The sequence below is a fragment of the Piliocolobus tephrosceles genome, chromosome 4, assembly GCF_002776525.5.
Source record: "Piliocolobus tephrosceles isolate RC106 chromosome 4, ASM277652v3, whole genome shotgun sequence".
NCBI classification, from domain to species: domain Eukaryota; kingdom Metazoa; phylum Chordata; class Mammalia; order Primates; family Cercopithecidae; genus Piliocolobus; species Piliocolobus tephrosceles.
Genome location: NC_045437.1, coordinates 58414039 through 58432633, shown reverse-complemented (window position 1 = coordinate 58432633; position 18595 = coordinate 58414039). Strand labels below are relative to the sequence as shown.

At 42.9% G+C, this 18595-nt stretch overlaps 1 protein-coding gene across 4 annotated transcripts in view; it reads right to left on the bottom strand.

The window, feature by feature from the left end:
• Nucleotides 1–16723, bottom strand: part of ELOVL7 (ELOVL fatty acid elongase 7) — a 98193-nt gene extending 81470 nt beyond the window's left edge. For all 4 annotated transcript variants that reach the window (XM_023210491.2, XM_023210492.3, XM_023210490.3 and 1 more), the window contains exon 1: nucleotides 16520–16723. The gene's annotated coding sequence lies outside the window, so the exon portion shown is untranslated. The remainder of the gene's footprint in view (nucleotides 1–16519) is intronic.
• Between the last annotated feature and the right edge of the window lie 1872 nt (nucleotides 16724–18595).

The following is an 18595-nucleotide window of genomic DNA, read 5'->3' as shown; positions in this document are numbered from 1 at the left end:
AAGTGGTGGTTTTTAAAAACTTTCAGGTTGATTGACTATATGATGACAGTAAGGGACTATTTTTAACTTCTTAGGCATGATAATGGTATGGTTGTCATTTTTTAAAGTCCTTATTTTTAGAGGTATACTGAAATATTTACAGAGGAAATAAGATTAGCCATGATTCTAAGTGATGAGTATATCAGTTCATTACATCATTCTACTTTTATAAATGTTTAGAAATTTCTATAATAAGAGTTTTTTACGAAAGAAATAAAATGTTCATGTTGGAAAGGTTTATATTTTATGTTTAGAGCTTACAAAAAAAGCATACTAGGAGATGGTTCTTGTTCCTCATCTAAATATTTCCCAATTCTTTTCCTCGAGAAAAACTTCAACAGCCTTTTTAAAAAGGCTACAAGAAGCTATAAACCAGTTTATCAAAATGTTAGCAATTGCTATTTCTGGTTGGTAAGATTATAAGGGATATCTGTTTTCTCTGTTGTTTAAGTTTTTTTATTTGTTATTTTCTGTTATAAGTTTTCTATATTTCTAAAGTCAGCATATATTATTAATACAGTCAGAAAACGATCTGATTTTTCTGATTACATGGAAGATTTCTGCATGTCAAGTACAAAAAAATCTGTCTATATCATAAATCCCTCTATCTTTTATATTTACCATGAAAAATATTAATGAACACATGAACACAAAAGCCCAGTTGTCTGTAAATCTAACTGTCTGTGACAGCAGGATGGAAAGAGTGAGTTTTGATTGTCATAGGAGAAAGGCATACTAGAGAAGAAGATAATTCTGGAATGATGGAAAGGCTGGTAAGATTTTGGTCTCATTCTGGCAAGGCAGACATATTGACTCATACAACTGAGTGCTCATAATGGGCTCTCTAAGGGCAGATGATGCACAGGAGTCAGGCATTTCTGGGAACGTGACATACAATATCTTACACCACTTTCATTTTACATTTGGCTTAGGCAAGGTTCATGAGTGGCTACTGATATATAGTTTTATTTTTGTTTTCTCTTGTTTTTATTTTAGATGGGCAGGGAGATAGAAGAGAGAAAAAGTTTATTCTACCCTTGAATAGAGGAAATATTTACTGTAATTTTGGCTCTTTGCCTCCTACATCATCTGCTCCTCTTTCTCCTCTCCCGATCATTTCATTTTGAGAAATCATTGTCTATTCTCTACATGAGGCCTGGCTGACAGGTTCTTAAAGTCCTTGCTCACAGTCACAGCTCAGGGCTCCTGAGATTTAGACAGTATCAGAAACTGTCAGGTCCTTGAGGTACTGGACCATGTCTCTATTCATTTATTTAACAAATATTTGGCACCTGCTATGTACCAAGCAGCCTTCTTGACACTAGGGATACAGTGACATCCCTGCTCTCATGAAGTTTACATTCTTGTGGGAAGACATACAAGTAAACAAAGATACAAACATAAAAATAAGACAAATAGTGGCAAAAGTGATGACGAAAATAAAGTGCAACAGAGTGAAGTGATAGTAACCGGGGCAGAGGGCTGTAATAGTAGAAGGGTAGTGAGAAAGAGCTAGAATACTGGGGAGGATGTGGCAGCCGAGTGGTCCTGAAGGACAACAGCAGAGGAACAGAAAGCAGAGCACAAGGACAGTGATGCTGGATGGCACAGACAGATGGGCACTGATGGTCTTCCAACCTCAGGTAAGGTACCTGGGTTTTATTCTGGGTACAAGAGGAAACCATCAGAGGCTTTTTCTTTCTTTCTTTCTTTTTTTTTTTTTTTTTGGTAGTATGACTATTCATTTTCCAATTTAAAAATTTATAGTAAAATACAAATAACTTAAAATTTACCATCTTAACCATTTTTAAAAGTATATTTCAGTATTTTTTTTATTATACTTTAAGTTCTAGGGTACATGTGCATAACGTGCAGGTTTGTTACATATGTATATATGTGCCATGTTGGTGTGCTGCACCCATCAACTCATCAGCACCCATCAATTCATCATTTATATGAGGTATAACTCCCCAATGAAATGAAATACGTTCAGACTGTTGTGCAACCATCATTACCATGCATCTCTAGAACGCTTCATCTTGTGAAACTGGAACTCTCATCAGAGGCTTTTAAGCAAAGCAGTGACATGATCTGTCTTACATTTTAAAAAATAATTTTTGCTTAGTAGAGAATTGATTGTGGTAATACAGCAGGAGTAGGAGTTTCCTGAAGTAGATGGTTCAGGATGTAATTTGTTGACATAGCTGACGTGAGTGCTGCTAATTTACATACGGGCATGAGAAAGAGAAAAAATGAGGAGAGATGACTTCTAGATTTCATATGTCCAGTGTCTAACACATTGCAAATAGCTGATGTTTATTACATAAATGAATGAATACTGATTTAACATGTAAAAAGTAAACACCTTTCTTCCTAGACAAGTAGGACAACAGAAAGAAAACTACTATGGACACAGGAGATTACCTTTATTCTACTGTCTGACTATAATAATCATGTCCTTATAACATGGATAAAGTCTGTACAGTTGGTTCATGTCAACATAATTTGCCTAATTTCAATATTATCATTAAAGGTCAATCCTTTATAATACATACAGTAAGTTAAATTTTACTAAGCATTTTACATATATTATTTCATCCCTTTCTAAATGATACCTTTTAAAATTTGAGACTATGGTGCTACGGGTCACCTCCCCAGAGATTACATGAATACACAAATGGGATGTTTTGGGAGTTTATGGACCTTCTGAAGTCCATCCATAGAGCAGCCTGAAGTTTTAAAAGGCTCTGCTCTATCTAGCGCTAGAGTTTGTATTGTATACATCATCAGGATAATCTTATTAGCCTAGCCCTGGAGTTTTTAGAGAAATGCTTTCAAAGAGTTTACCTTCATTAACATTCACAATTAGTGAGTTATCAAGAACCAATATTAATTTTTAAAATGTCTTTGCATCTTCAGCAAGACTGTTAAAGTATTATCCATAAAGCGATTCAAGACCCTCTTTATTAGAGCCAACTTGACAGAATCTCACTCTGTTGCCCAGGCTGGAGTACAGTGGTGAGATTACGATTCACTGCAACCTCCGCCTCCCGGGTTCAAGCGATTCTCCTGCCTCAGCCTCCTGAGTAGCTGGGATTACAGGTGCCTACCATCACGCCCGGCTAATTTTTGCAATTTTAGTAGAGACAGGGTTTTCCCATGTTGGCCAGCATGGTCTTGAACTCCTGACCTCAGGTGATCCACCCGCCTCAGCCTCCCAAAGTGCTGGGATTACAGGCATGAGCCACCACGCCCGGCCATCATATTTATGCTTTTTAAAAAGCAAAAAAAAAAAAACCATTAGAGTTGTGGTTACTCTTTCAATATAAGCTCTTGGCTAACCATTAAAATCTAGTGTTCCATTTATCACAACTGCATTACCTAGATTTTCCCCTTCAATGCTCAGATCTTAATATATTTATTGCAAGCATTTCAAGTCTTTCTGGGAAAAAAGTAGAATGTGAATTATATATGATCATATTTAAAATCTGCAATATTCCTATTTCATAAGCATATTGGCTGTCTCTCCCAAACCAGCACTTTTTTTCTGAAGATAAGAAAATAAACTCTAAGGCAACATGTAGTAAGCAGCAAGATGTATAGTCAGAATCTTTATATTCTAGGAATCCAGGTCTGCCAGCCACCACTCAGGTGTCCTTGGGGAAATTCACTTAAATTTCTTGGAGCCTCAGAATTTTTGGTCTCTAAAAGTGAGTTTAGAGCACACACCACATGCAGTGTTACAATCAGAATTGAGCAGCAACACATATTTGCCTATTAATAAGGAGATGGCAACTCATACTTGCTCTGTACTCTGTCTACTGATGAAATAGTAAAACCAAAGGACTGGAGATTCATAGATTTTTTTTTTTTTTTTTGAGACAGAGTCTTGCTCTGTTGTCCAGGCTGGAGTGCCGTGGTGCTATCTTGGCTCACTGCAACCTCTGCCTCCTGGGTTTAAGCGATTCTCTTGCATTAGCCTCCCAAGTTACTGGGATTACAGGTGCCCACCACCACACAGAGCTAATTTTTGTATTTTTGGTAGAGATGGAGTTTCACCATGTTGGCTAGAATGGTCTCGATCTCTTGACCTGTGATCTGCCTGCCTCAAGCTCCCAAAGTGCTGAGATTACAGGCATGAGCCACCATGCCCGGCCGGATTTCTTTCTTTCTTTATTTTTAAGAGTGCACACCAAAGCAATGTACACTAACTCTCCATTAACCTTTCCCCTTCCCAACTCCAAAAGTGCCACTTCCATGAGTGAGATACTCAGGCAGTCACCTAATGGGGAAACTCAAGCGCTAAGGGCAGAGAATGAGAAAAGGAAGAGGGCTGTTAGATAAAGTCCAGGGCCTGGGCTAGGTAATTTAGTCACATCTGCTAAAATAATACCGCTTCTTCTTTCACACCTTTACTCATGGTTCAGGTTTAGGTTTTATAATACATGGGCCTCAGGACTAGGCACAGCATTGCATTGACTCGAGCTTCAGTTTCTGTACTTGTAATACGGAGGAAGCATAATCCTCGCCCTGCCATATTCTACAGTAAGTCTACAGTAACATATTCTACAGTAACATCTGCAGGAGTAATTAATGTTGTTACTTGTAGACAAAGATGGAGGTGGGCAATCCAAGAGCTTCAAAAATTTTGTGTCAAGTCATATTCAGAATTAAGGCTAATGATGAAAATATGATTATCAGTTAGCACCTGGGCTCTAGTTGGGAGAACTTGTTTCTGGTCCCAACATACTAAATAGGCTTGTGGTCTTGGCTAAATGAAATGGCATCGTGGCCTCAACAGCATAAAAGATCAGCCTGAATGACCCCTCAGGTCCTTTGCAGCTCAAAACACTAATGTTTCTCTGAAAAACGACCAACATGCTCATGTCCCAGCAAAAGCTTCACTTCTCAGCTCCTTGGGTGGGACAACGCTGAGAGATGTCCCTTGGGACTGAGCGCCAGGTGTCCACAGAGATAGCAGACTCTTCATTAACACTCCCTGTGTTGGCTGCCTCCTTTTCCTGTCTCACTTCCCCACTCCCCAACTTGTGGTACTGTCTAGGATTACCTCTCAAATAAGTTGTTTACACTAAAAAAAGAAAAAAAAATTAAACCTACATCAGAAATTAAATTCAGTTTTAAAGTACTAAGTTATAAAGTAGTAAGCGCATGAGTACTGGAGTTCAGACTAAACTAGGTCTGATTCCCAGTGCTATCACTAATCATTGACCTTGGGCAAGGTTCTTCACTTCCATTTGTATCAGTTTCCTTGCTTATAACATGGGAACAATACCACCTTCTAGGGCTTCTGTGAGGATTAAATGAGATAAGGCATAACTAGACTTTCGCACAGTGGCTGGAATATAGCCAGTGCTTAATTGCTATTGTTATAAAATATAAAATGATATTTTACAATAATAAAATATAAAATGATATTTTATAATTATAAAAGTATAAAATATCATTTTATATTTTATTATTGTAAAACATTTTATTTTTATAATTTTTTAAGTTTGGCCTTTTTTCATCAACCTACTCATACGTCAGAAAAGCATAACTATACTTTTATAACTACTATTTGAATCTAAAATAAGTTACACCTTGACCAATTCAACTTGTCAGCTTAATAACACTAATAAATTTTTCAAGTTTAATAAACTCTAGCTAATGTTATACTATGTATTTTTGCTTTCAGTTTTTATGTAAGCCATTTAATGCAGGTAGGAACCAGCTCTAAGTTCTACATATTGGTTCACATTATTAAAATAAACTTAAATGTTATATAGATGTTACTAATGAAAGCCCAATTTAAAATAAGAAGCATGAGCCAGGCAGAGTAGCTTAAACCTGTAACCCCAGCTACTTGGGAGGCTGAGATGGGAGGAATGTTTGATGCCAGAAGTTTGAGATCAGTTTGGGCAACACGGTAAGATCCTGTCTCTCAAAAAATCATATAAAATAAGAAGTATGAGTTGATTATATACCATTAGTATGGTACGCTAAGCGAAGGTTCTGACTACGTACTACACTATAGCGTAAACTATTACAGTCAGACTAACAGGGGCAGGAATTCTGACTAGTTTTGATTAGTTGATTGTTAAAAATTTATTTATAGCAAAGAATCAAAAATTTATTTAGATACCATAAACATTTACTTTTTCTTAAAAAATATAAATAGGTGGGCCGGGCACAGTGGCTCAAGCCTGTAATCCCAGCACTTTGGGAGGCTGAGACGGGCGGATCACGAGGTCAGGAAATCGAGATCATCCTGGCTAACACGGTGAAACCCCGTCTCTACTAAATAAAATACAAAAAACTAGCCGGGCGAGGTGGCCGGCGCCTATAGTCCCAGCTACTCAGGAGGCTGAGGCAGGAGAATGGTGTGAACCCGGGAGGCGGAGCTTGCAGTGAGCTGAGATCCGGCCACTGCACTCCAGCCTGGGCAACAGAGCGAGACTCCGTCTCAAAAAAAATATATAAAAAAAAATATATATATATATATATATGTATTAATTCTCCAATTTTCCAAAGTAGTCCCAAGGGCTGGGCACAGTGGTTCACACCTGTAATTCCAGCACTTTGGGAGGCCAAGGCGGGTAGATCACTTGAGCTCTGGAGTTCAAGACGAGCCTGGGCAACATAGCAAAACCCTGTCTCTACCAAAACACAAAAATTAGCCGGGCGTGGTGGTACACACCTGTAGTCCCAGTTACGTGGGAGACTGAGGTAGGAGGATCAATTGAGCCTGGGAAGATCAACTGAGCCCGGGAGGCAGAGGTTGCAGCAGCCGAGACCATACCACTGCATTCCAGCCTGGGCAACACAGTGAGATCCCATCTCAGGGAAAAAAAAAAGACAAAGTAGTCCCAAGACTGTCCTTGAGGAAGAGCTCCTCGCTAATATTTTTGATATAAACCATACCTAGCACTTATCTTCTACAGTTTCCAATTTTAACTTTCTAAGTGAATTGAAAACAAAACAAAACAAAATAAAATAAAACAACTACACACACTTTTAAGGCAAGCTCAGGATATTTTTCAAATTTTTACAATTTCTGCTTTTTTATTTAAAAAAATTTTTTTTAGACAGGGTCTCACTCTGTTATTGAGGCTGAAGTACAGTGGTGCAATCATAGCTCACTGCAGCCTCGACCTCCTGGACTTAAGGGATTCGCCTACTTCAGCCTCTGGAGTAGCTAGGACTACAGACGCATGCCACCACACCCCGTTATTTTTTAAATTTTTTGTAGAGATGGATGTCTCACTATGTTGCCCAGGCTGGTCTTGAACTCTTGTCCTCAAGTGATCCTCCCACCTAGGCTTCCCAAACTGGTGGAATTACAGGCATGAGCTGCTGCACCCAGTCATCTTTCTGATTTTTTTAGTTTTCCTGACCCCTTAGTGACTCACTTTTATGGAACCTTTCCAAAGAATTCAACATTCCTTTCATAATAACAATATTCTTTTTTTGCACTTACATTTCATAAGTTTATGCACATCTAAATTATCTATCACAATAACAAGTATAACTGGTACTAACATGTTTTCAATAAATAGAATAAATTGTTGTTAAGCCAATAACCCAGCAGTTGGAGAAGGAAGGAGACTACTAGAAGCCAGTGTTCATCATGCCTGGGCACCACCCCATGTGCTTATAGGGAAATGAAGAGTATAGGCTCATTGGTCAACTGTTAGATGTCAACGGGATTGTATTTGAATCAGGATGAACCACATACAAACTGCCAACATCCAACTGTTTATTCACCTATAGAAAGGGCAACTGCGTATGTTCAACCATATATATATATACACACACACACACACACACTTTATTTAAAACACTGACTATATTTTATGTTAAATATCACATCCACTACAATTTTTTTCCTTTTGAACAATGAATAGTGTTTCTCACAGCTTGATTTAAAAAATTCCATTCCACATTTGCTCAGGAACTCACCCTAACCTACTGAATAATCAGTCATTGGACTCTGGATTCCTAGGAATGCCATTTCTATCTTCTTTCTTTCTGCAAGTTAAAGTCACACCTGTTAGAATTACAAAGAAGAGGATGAAGGATGAAACTATCAGCTGTGCTTTCTAGCTAACTGAATCTTAAGCGGCAGAGGGATTAAAATGTGGGTCAACATTGTTCAATGGCTGGTTTATTTCTGAGACATAAATCTTTCTGTCCTGCAGGATGCAACACAGCACTGTCTGCCTGAAGAAGGCACAAAAAGACAGGTAAGATGAGGGACAGAGAAGTCCCTGAACAGACTTAAAATAAGTCACCCTTAAGTAATAAGTACCCTTTACTTTTGTTCTGCCCTTGTTAGAGCATTTAATTAAAATAAACACACAAACAAATCACAAATGTGCTATTAGGACAAAACCCCAAAATTTGGGACAGAAAGAAGGAGAAGAGTTGGGGGATGGGGCTGCATTTAGATTAAGGGCCACTAATGAAACTCTTTGTCTAGATCTCACATTTCTACCATTGACCCTAAAAAGTCTGTATTTATTTTTATGGTTGCCCTTATGCCCTCACAAAACTATTGTAAGATGTCAGAGTCCTAGGGCCTCCTATATTCTCAAATATATCAATCCACAGAGTAAGTATTCAGAGTGGGAAGAGCCTAAACCTTGTAATTACACCTCAGTTGAAACCCTGGCTGCATACTTTTAACAGTGTAGCCTGATTACCCTTTCTGCTTTTTTCACCTTTCTATACCTGTGCATATGATAAGCCAGACTTTGCTGGCTTCAAAAGATTCATTAGAAAATACATGTAAAGAGACTCACTGCAGGATGGGCGCGGTGGCTCATGCCTGTAATCCCAGCACTTTGTGAGGCCAAGGTGGGCAGATCACCTGAGAACAGGAGTCGACACCAGCCTGGTTAACATGGTGAAATCCCGTCTCTACTAAAAATACAAAAATTAGTCGGGCGTGGTGGGGAGGCTGGGAGGGGGACATCCCAGCTTGTCAGGAGGCTGAACCAGAAGAATTGCTTGAACATGGGAGGCAGAGGTTGCAGTGAGCCGAGATCGCAACATTGCCCTTCAGACTGGCTGACACAGTGAGACTCCGTCTCAGAAAAAAAAAAAAGAAACAAAAAAGAAACTCATTGCAACTATTACTTATGCCTAAAAGATGACAAACCTTTCACCCCATAATTTTCTTTTTGAGGCGGAGTCTCGCTCTGTCGCCCGGACTGGAGTGCAGTGGCCGGATCTCAGCTCACTGCAAGCTCCGTCTCCCGGGTTTACGCCATTCTCCTGCCTCAGCCTCCTGAGTAGCTGGGACAACAGGCGCCCGCCACCTCGCCCGGCTAGTTTTTGTATTTTTAGTAGAGACGGGGTTTCACCGTGTTAGCCAGGATGGTCTCGATCTCCTGACCTCGTGATCCGCCCGTCTCGGCCTCCCAAAGTGCTGGGATTACAGGCTTGAGCCACCGCGCCCGGCCGTCACCCCATATTTTTCAATAAGATGTTTTAAATGTAAATGCAGCCTTGAGTATCCTGTAAGGACAGAGGTACAGACGATGCCCATGAAGTTGATTTTGTTTCAAAATTCACATGCAAGCTAAGCATAATCAAGATATCTAATGTAGGCTGGGCACAGTGGCTCACACCTGTAATCCCAGCACTTTAGGAGGCCAAGGCAGGAGCATTGCCTGAGGGCAGGAGTTTGAGACCAGCCTGACCTAACATGGAGAAACCCCATCTCTACTAAAAATACAAAATTAGCCAGGCATGATGGTGCATGCCTGTAATCCCAGCTACTTGGGAGGCTGAGGCAGGAGAATTACTTGAACACGGGAGGCGGAGGTTGCAGTGAGCTGAAATCACGTCATTGCACTCCAGCCTGGGCAACAAGAGTGAAACTCTGCCTCAAGAGAAAAAAAAAAAAAAAAATGGCCGGGCGCGGTGGCTCAAGCCTGTAATCCCAGCACTTTGGGAGGCCGAGACGGGCGGATCACAAGGTCAGGAGATCAAGACCATCCTGGCTAACACGGTGAAACCCCATCTCTACAAAAAAATACAAAAAACTAGCCTAGCCGGGCGAGGTGGCGGGCGCCTGTAGTCCCAGCTACTCGGGAGGCTGAGGCAGGAGAATGGCGTAAACCCGGGAAGCGGAGCTTGCAGTGAGCTGAGATCCGGCCACTGCACTCCAGCCTGGGCGACAGAGGGAGACTCCGTCTCAAAAAAAAAAAAAAAAAAAAGAAAAAGATATCTAATGTAAACAAGGAAGGTAGCTGTCCTTTCCAAATCAGATAGGGAAAGGAAGGAGATAAAGGCTTGATGGGAGGAGGAGAGGTTTCATAAAGGTGAAATGACGAGCACCAGAGAGATACAAAACTTAACAGGTCCTTTTCCTTCTTATAGGCTTCCCATGATTCCCCACTGACGTTATGATAAAATCCAAAACCTTTTTGGGGTCAAACAACGCTCTCAGTAAGCCTGGCCTCTACATGCCTAGGCAACTTCAACTTACACCCTCTTCTTGGTTACTTTAAAGTATCTGCATTTGCCTGATCGCACCTGCACTCTCTCTCCCTAGATTCTATTTCCCACTCCTCATCCCATTTCTCAGCTGCCCTAACTCACACTCTTCCTTCTCTCCTCTCAGAAGGACTTCCTGTCTGCCCACCTCTGCCTTGCTTCCCCAGGACCTGGTCTGTGTATATCACAGCACAGTTTATCATACTGAACTGTAATTTTGTAACTTACGTTTATTTATCTATAATTCATGTGGACCTGGACTGGCTTTAGCATCCTGCCGGCCACTTTGCCTGACACAAAGCTAACACTCAAATGTTTGTTGAGTATGCAGCTTCTGAAACTCCCCAGTTTTATCTGGGTTTGGCTCTATTACCCTATATTAGAAAGTCCAGGAAGCAGGGCTGCTGGTGTTCATGGCTTAAGTAGCTGCTTATCCAGATTGATTAAGATTTGTCTTTAACATGGGGAACTTGTAAGCTATGTGGAAACTTATTTCATTTGAATAACAGTCTGTATAAAAATATTTATGGGTCAGGCGTGGTGGCTCATGCCTGTAATCCCGGCATTTTGGGAAGCTGAGGAGGGCAGATCACCTGAGGTCAAGGGTTCAAGAGCAGCCCGGCCAACATAGTGAAACAATGTCTCTACTAAAAACATAAAAATTAGTCGTGCATGGTGGTGAGTGCCTGTAATCCCAGCTACTCAGGAGGCTGAGGCTGGAGAATCACTTGAAAGCAGGAGGCAGAGGTTGCAGTGGGCAGAGATGGTGCCATTGCACTCCAGCCTGGGCGACAAGAGTAAAACACTGTCTAAAAAAAAAAATATATATATATATACACACACACACACACACACACACACACACATACACATATATTTATGATGGGCCAGGCATGATGGCTCATGCCTGTAATCTCAGCACTTTGGGAGGCCGAGGTGAGCGGATCATCACCTGAGTTCAGGAGTTCGAGAATAGACTGGGCAACATGGTGAAACCCCGTCTCTACCAAAAATAGATAAATAAAAAATTAGCTGGCCATGGTGGCGTGAGCCTGTAGTCCCAGCTACTCAGGAAGCTAGCAGGAGAATCGCTGAACCCGGGACACAGAAGTTGCAGTGAGCCAAGATTGCACTTTACTGGTCGACAGAGCAAGATTCCGTCTCAAAAAAAAAGAAAGGAAATTACGATGGTATGCCAACTTCTATCATTTACAAAAACAGTGATTTCACTTGCCAGTGTAATAATATGTACTTTTAGAAACCAATTAGAAATAATGGAAATTTCAAATTTTTTAGAAGACCAATGTTATAAAATGCCCAACTGGTATTAATTTTCAACTTTTCGTAACTGCCTGGTCAAAACTGGATGAGTCACTGAAACACATGGAAGACATATTTCTAAAACTGTGTTTATGGCATGCTTCTTTCCATGCTATATGATGTATCTTATTGAAATTCTGGCTATTGTCAGTTTAACATGCTAACATTTACCATGGCTCCAGAATTATGTGTTTGGTAAATAGCATCCTACCAGGCCATGTACAATGGCTTACATCTGTAATCCTAGCACTTTGCGAGGCTGAGACAGGAGAATCACTTCAGCCCAGGAGTTCAAGACCAATTTGGGCAACATAGTGAGACTCTGTCTCTATAAAAGATACAAAAAATTAGCTGGGCATGGTGACATGTGTCTGTAGTCCCAGCTACTGGGGAGGCTAAAGTGGGCGGATTGCTTGAGTCTGGGGATTGAGACTGCAGAAAGCCACGATTGACTGCAGAAACCCATGCACTCCCGCCTGGGTGACAGAGAGAGACCCTGTCTTGGGGGAAAAAAAAACCATCCTTCCGTATCTTAAAACTGATAAGCACAAGTGGCACATCATGGAGAATAAACAAATCTCAAAAATTAGAAACAATCCTACTTTCTCAATTTGTCTAGAAATTATTTGCAGATAGAGGCCTTCTTTTATGCGTATTTGAAGACCCTATGGCTTCAATTGTCTTTGAACAATTGAAGGCTGAATTTGGGGCTTCAAATATGCATAAAATTTGGGGCTGAATTGTGTGCCCCAAAGAGGATATGTTGAAATCCTAACCCCTAATACCTCACAGTGTCCTATTATTTGGAAATTGAATCTTTACAGATGTTAAAATGAGGTCATACTGGAGTGGGGTGGGCCCTAAATCCAATATGACTGGTGTATTTCTAAGATGGCTATGTGAAGACACAGACACAAAGGGAGAATGCATATGAAAACAGAGGCAGAGATCAGAGTGATGCTGGCACAAGGAATGCCAGAGATTGCTGCTGTCACCAGAACCTAGGAGAAGTGTGGAACAAATTCTCCCTCAGAGCTTTCAGAAGGATTCAACACTGCTGACACCCTAATTTTAGACTTGTAGCCTCCAGAACTGAGACAATAAACTGCTGTTTTTTCAAGCTACCTAGTTTGTGGTACTTTGTTATGGCAGCCTGAGGAAACTGATACAACATTTAATAATATTGTTCATGTTTAACTGAATTGCTGTTACTTCATAGAGAGAAAAGTTAGGCAAAATGCATTGATCCTCTTTTTAAAATGGCTTTTAGGAATCTGACAATGTGTACCGAGAACCATAAAAATGACCATACTTGCTGACAAAGTAATTCCACTTCTGGAACAGTATCACTAGGAAACGAGTCCCAATTTGTAAAATGATACAGTTGCAAAGATAAGTATTACTATAATTTAGGTTGTTTATAATTTGTTGCTAATATACTTGTCCAACAATAGAGTTTTAGTTAAGTAAATCACATTATAATTACTAGAATACAAACAATATGAGTTCTGAAAATTACATAAGATGAAAAATGCTTACTGGGTATTATATGGAAAACACAGAATACTAAAAAAAAAAACCTTTTCTTTTTTGTTTTTTTTTTAGACAGTCTCCTTTGTTGCCCAGGCTGGAGTGCAGTGGCATGATCTCAGCTCACTGCAATCTCCGTTCAAGCAATTCTCCTGCCTCAGTCTCCCAAGGAGCTGGGATTACAGGCATGTGCCACCACAGCCAGCTAACTTTTGTATTTTTAGTAGAGATGGGGTTTCACCATTTTGGCCAGGCTGGTCTCAAACTCCTGACCTCAGGTGATCCACCTGGCACATCCTTCCAAAGTGCTGGGATTACAGTGTGAACCACCGTGCCCAGCTGGAGAATACTAAAATTCTATATGGAGTATGATGTAGGAAAATACGTATAGAAAAAAAGAGAGAGACAAAAGCAACCTGGTTAAATATTCATTGTGGTAGAATTATGCTCAGTGGGTCAGAACTCTCTTCTTGGCTCCCTGATTTTACTCTTTTGGTCCCAATTTTCAGTCTTATTTTCTCCTCTCCTCAAGCCTCTCCATGCACAGCCAATTCTTTCTTGGCAATGCCTCTTGGGAGCAGTCCAGGCTCACTTCACCTTACACAGGTTTTGTGAAAAGATTCCTATTTGGCCTGACTGTAGCCTATCTATGGCCAGAATAACACAGTCATTCTACTGCTGAATACATCTACTGTGTTAATCTGTCCATTTATGTTTTATGCACTTTTATGTATGTGCTGTTTTTCAATAAAAAGGGTTTTTTTTTTTTTAACTTTCTGTGTTTTCATATTTTGTTTTGTCAAGATAAGGATAAATGGTTCTCCGCTGATTTGCCCTGCTTCATTATACCTCTAAATGTAATGTTTCATCAGAACAGCAGGGTACCTGTTTGTGACAACGGAGTGAACACAGGCCTTTCTCTCCTTCATCTACAATGTCTACCAGCTTCTCCACATTTTCCAATGCAAACTCCTTAACATCCTGTAAAACCTGGCTTAAAAATTTCCACCATCATCAAATCTGCCTGATCCGTGCTACCAAAATTTACACTGTATCATATTCTATACTTATCAAGCAACTACTACTGTAAGGCCTGAAGATTTAATGTCCTAAGTTGTTTGCAATCTTTTTGTAGAAAGCAAACATAAAAGATGATAACAAGTAGTAGAAAAGGGCATATGATGTGTTCAAAGTGGGGAAGAGAGAGAGTGGTGAAGAGAGGATGGGATGGGTGAGACTGATAAAGGCTAGAAGAGACCACGTAAAAATTGGATAGAAGATGTTTAACGAATGGGAGAGGAATGGCATGAGACACCGTGGAGACCAGGATAATGGCAGGACCCTTAATGCAAATGAGCATCTAGAGCTGTTTTGGGGAAAAGCCAGTCAAGTCCAAGTAGAATATTATAATGTGCACTGAGAGATGTTACACTAAAACTGAAGAAGACATGGAAAGCACAGAATCTTAAGCCAGATAAATACAGGTGATAGATTAAGCAACAAAGTCCCATAAATCTATTAAAAAAAAAAAAAAAAGCTGGGGGGAGCGTGTGGGGATCCTAAACTAGTATAAAGACACATAAGAAGGAAAGGAGGGACCTGAGATTGACAGCCTGGTCAGCGATGCCTGAAACAGCACGGGACTTCAGAAAACAAGGACGAGCAAAGGAACTCTAGGTGAGGCAGTGTAGGACAGTGGTTAACAGCTCCAGTGCTGGAGACAGAACTCCAGAGCTGGAATCTCCTACTGCTGAGATGGGTGTGGCCTTGGGTAAGTTACTTAACCTCTCCGTGCCTCAATTACCTCATCATTAAAATGAGAATAATATTAACATCTACTTCCCAGGATCGTTGTGAAGATTAAAAGCTTTAATACAAGAACTGACATCAGTGCCAGGTACCTAAACACTGATAAATGTCTGCCACGGGGTGAGGGGTGGATTTTACTTGGTTCTCGGTGACCTTGGGGAGACCAATTTCTGATCAGTAGTACGAAGGGAAACTACAAAGAAAGGGAATTGAATAAGCTGGTGCGCGGTAAGAACGCAGACGCAGCCACCAGGTATCGATGACCCTTTGGGAGCACGTAAGCAATAAAAGCGAGGAGTGAAATAAAGGGTAATCCGAGAGCACAGGGTTAAAGTGAATATGCTTTTCAAGGGGAGATCGTAGCAAGAGGGAAAAGACCACTGGCGAGGAACTCGGGTCGCTAAAACTGTTCTTCAGTCGGCGCGGGACTAACTACACAGGGAGTAGGACAGGTGTAAAGACCCGCTCCTTCCCGTCCCGAGTTCCCCAGGGAGCTCCAAAGAGCGCTCTGTCCACACCGGGTGAAGTTTGAAACACGCTGACTTGAAGGGAGAAAGCCCATTTCCCAACGAACCAAGGACACCTGGGACGACAAAACAACAGGCTTTCCTGTTTCCATCTCCGGCACGACCTGTTCCACGGCTCTGTATTCATCAGCCTCCTCCCGGCCAGCAGCAGCCACCGGGACAGGATGCGGCTCGGAGAGCCAAAGGGACAGCGCCCCAAGTTCATCCGGCCGCGGGAGCAAAAAAAGCGCCCAAAGGGGAAGGAAGGAAACAGAAAGAAAGGGGCTCCGGAATTTGGGGGGCTGGCTGGCGAGACCAAATCCCGGAGCTGGGACAATGACCTCCGCGTCCAAGGTCGAGCAAGTCCTTCTCCCTCCCAGTCCCGCCGGCGAGCACCTCTGCCCCTCCCGCTCCGCAGAGCCGGCGCCGCGCGGGACCCCAGTCGAGGCTCCGCTCCGCAGCGCGCCCACCGGGCCCGACCTTCCCTTCGGGATGCTGCCGGGAGTGGGCTCCCGGAGAAGGCGCAGGTGAGCGCCGCGGCCCCGCGCTCTGGCGGAAAAGGGCCTCGGCCCTCCCCACGCGCAGGCGGCGGGGACAGAACTTCCCAAGCGCCTCCCGAGCCCAGGGAGGGCCTGGCCCGGCTCCCGGGGCCCCCGCACCTGGGTCCCACTTCTGGCGCGCCGCGCCCAGGTTCCTCCATCCGGCCGCTCCGGACGCCGTTTCCCTTGGCTCTGGCTCCCTCCCCCGTCTCTTCTCCTCCGCGCCCCGGGAAAGTTTGGCCCCTACCCGCCTGCCTGGAGCCCCGCACTCACCGCACAGGGAGCAGAGCCGAAGCGCCCGGCGCGCGCGGGAGAGAGGGCGGCGGCTGGCAGTGCGAGCGCGGAGCTCCTCACAGCGGCCCCTGCTGTCCCGGCCGCCGACAGGGCTGGAAAGGGGAGGAGGCCGCCGGGTGTCACCTGCCCGCTATCCCACCCAGACGCCTGACGCGCGCAGCGCCGCCCCCTGCCCGCAGCCGCCAGGTGCCCGCCGAGGGCCGGAGGGAGGAGCCGGCGCGGCGCGAGGGGGAGCGGCCGGGAGGGGCGGGGGCCGCCCTGGCCTCGCCTCCGCCGCGCGCCCTGACTCTGTACTGGGGCTCACCGGCTCCTCTGGGCTAGCGGGGCTGGTCGTGGCACCGATAACCTTTCTTTCCGAGAGCAGATGCCATCACTTGGGGGACATCTCCAGGCTGACATAGCAGAGTGGAAATTGTCGTCACGCGTGACTCTTTGGGAATGAGTTGTAGAAAAATCCGAAATGAGGAAAACCAAGCTGAGGCTGAGGCTGGAGGCGGAGAAAAAGGGGACTCCCTGTTCCTGAAAGGGTAATGGGAGGGTTAATTCGCATCTAAAATGGAGGCCAGACCAAGAGGAGAAGGCCCTGGGAGGGGAAAGCCGACTTGGGTCAGCTCCATCCCCTGCTTATAACGGATAAGAAACTAGAGAATTGCGGCAGCCTGGGGGCCATGAGGGGAGGACTTTTAGAGCAATGAAGAGTAGATTGTATATAATCTAACTTTGTTTCTGGTAACAGCAACTGCTGCAGGAACAAAGTCTAGCAAATTCATTTCTCGTTATCTACTGTGGGATTGGAAAGTGGGATTGGGGACGAGCGTTCGGCGTGTGCACCTGCGCTTGGTTTATTTATTTTTTAAACGTACCTGGCCTTGTGTCTGGTAATGATCCTCCTAATCGCTGTTATGATTTGGAGTCGTGGCATCAATAGCTGGAAGGCAAAATAGGGGCCTGGAGAAGTTCCCTGCTTCTGAGGCAAAACCAAAGGCTGATACTGAGCGGTCCAGAAGCCTAAAAAAAAAAAACCATTTTTAGTTGCAGTCCTGACCCAAGCACCTCACAAATGTGGGCTTTGAGTTTGTGTTGTGCGTTCTCAGCATGGAATCAAGAAACACAAAAAGGGGCGGGGAGCGTCAGGACAACCAAAGAGGATGGGCAAGGAGAAAAAAAAATTGGGGGATCAGAAACATATTTTCCTCACGTATAGGGATTGCCTTCGACAGTTTAATCCCACTACATTGAACAAGAAGTTTTAATGTTTTATGTAAAACTTAAGTGTCCATTGAAAGGAAAGAAAAAAAAATCTTAAATTGCAAAGAATCTCGAAGTCGAAGAAACTGACGATTTCTCCTTCCTTTTAGATAACTTTGCTTTCATATTAAAAAGAGATCATTTAGTAGACTTAGAAAGTCTTTTGGGAATAGGAGACAATTGCCTAATGATACTTGCCTTTGAGTCTATCACTACTTACCATTTATATATACTTATGAAATTTCAAATATGCAGCAGCTCAAATGGATTCATTTATTTAACAAATACTGGAGTACTGCTATGTTCCGGGCCCTGAAGTTTCAATAGATAACAAATTTCCCGTTCTTAGGGACTAGACATTCATTCTAGTTGGAGATGACAGATAATAAATGAATAAAGAAGGTCAACATGTAGTGTTCGGCCAGGCGCGGTGACTCACGCTTGTAATCCCAGCACTTTGGGAGGCCGAGGTGGGTGGATCATGAGGTCAGGAGTTCGAGACCAGACTGTTCAATACAGTGAAACGCCGTCTCTACTAAAAATACAAAAATTAGCTGAGTGTGGTGGTACATGCCTGTAGTCCCAACAACTTGGGAGGCTGAGGCAGGAGAGTCGCTTGAACCTGGGAGGTGGAGGTTGCAGTGAGTAGAGATCAAGCCACTGCACTCCTCCAGCCTGGGCAACAGAGCTAGACTCTGTCTCAAAAAAAAAAGAAAAAAAAATGAAAAAAATGTAGTGTTCCGAGTTTGATAAGTGCTATGAAGAAAAATAAAGAAGGGGCCGGGCGCGGTGGCTCACGCCTGTAAT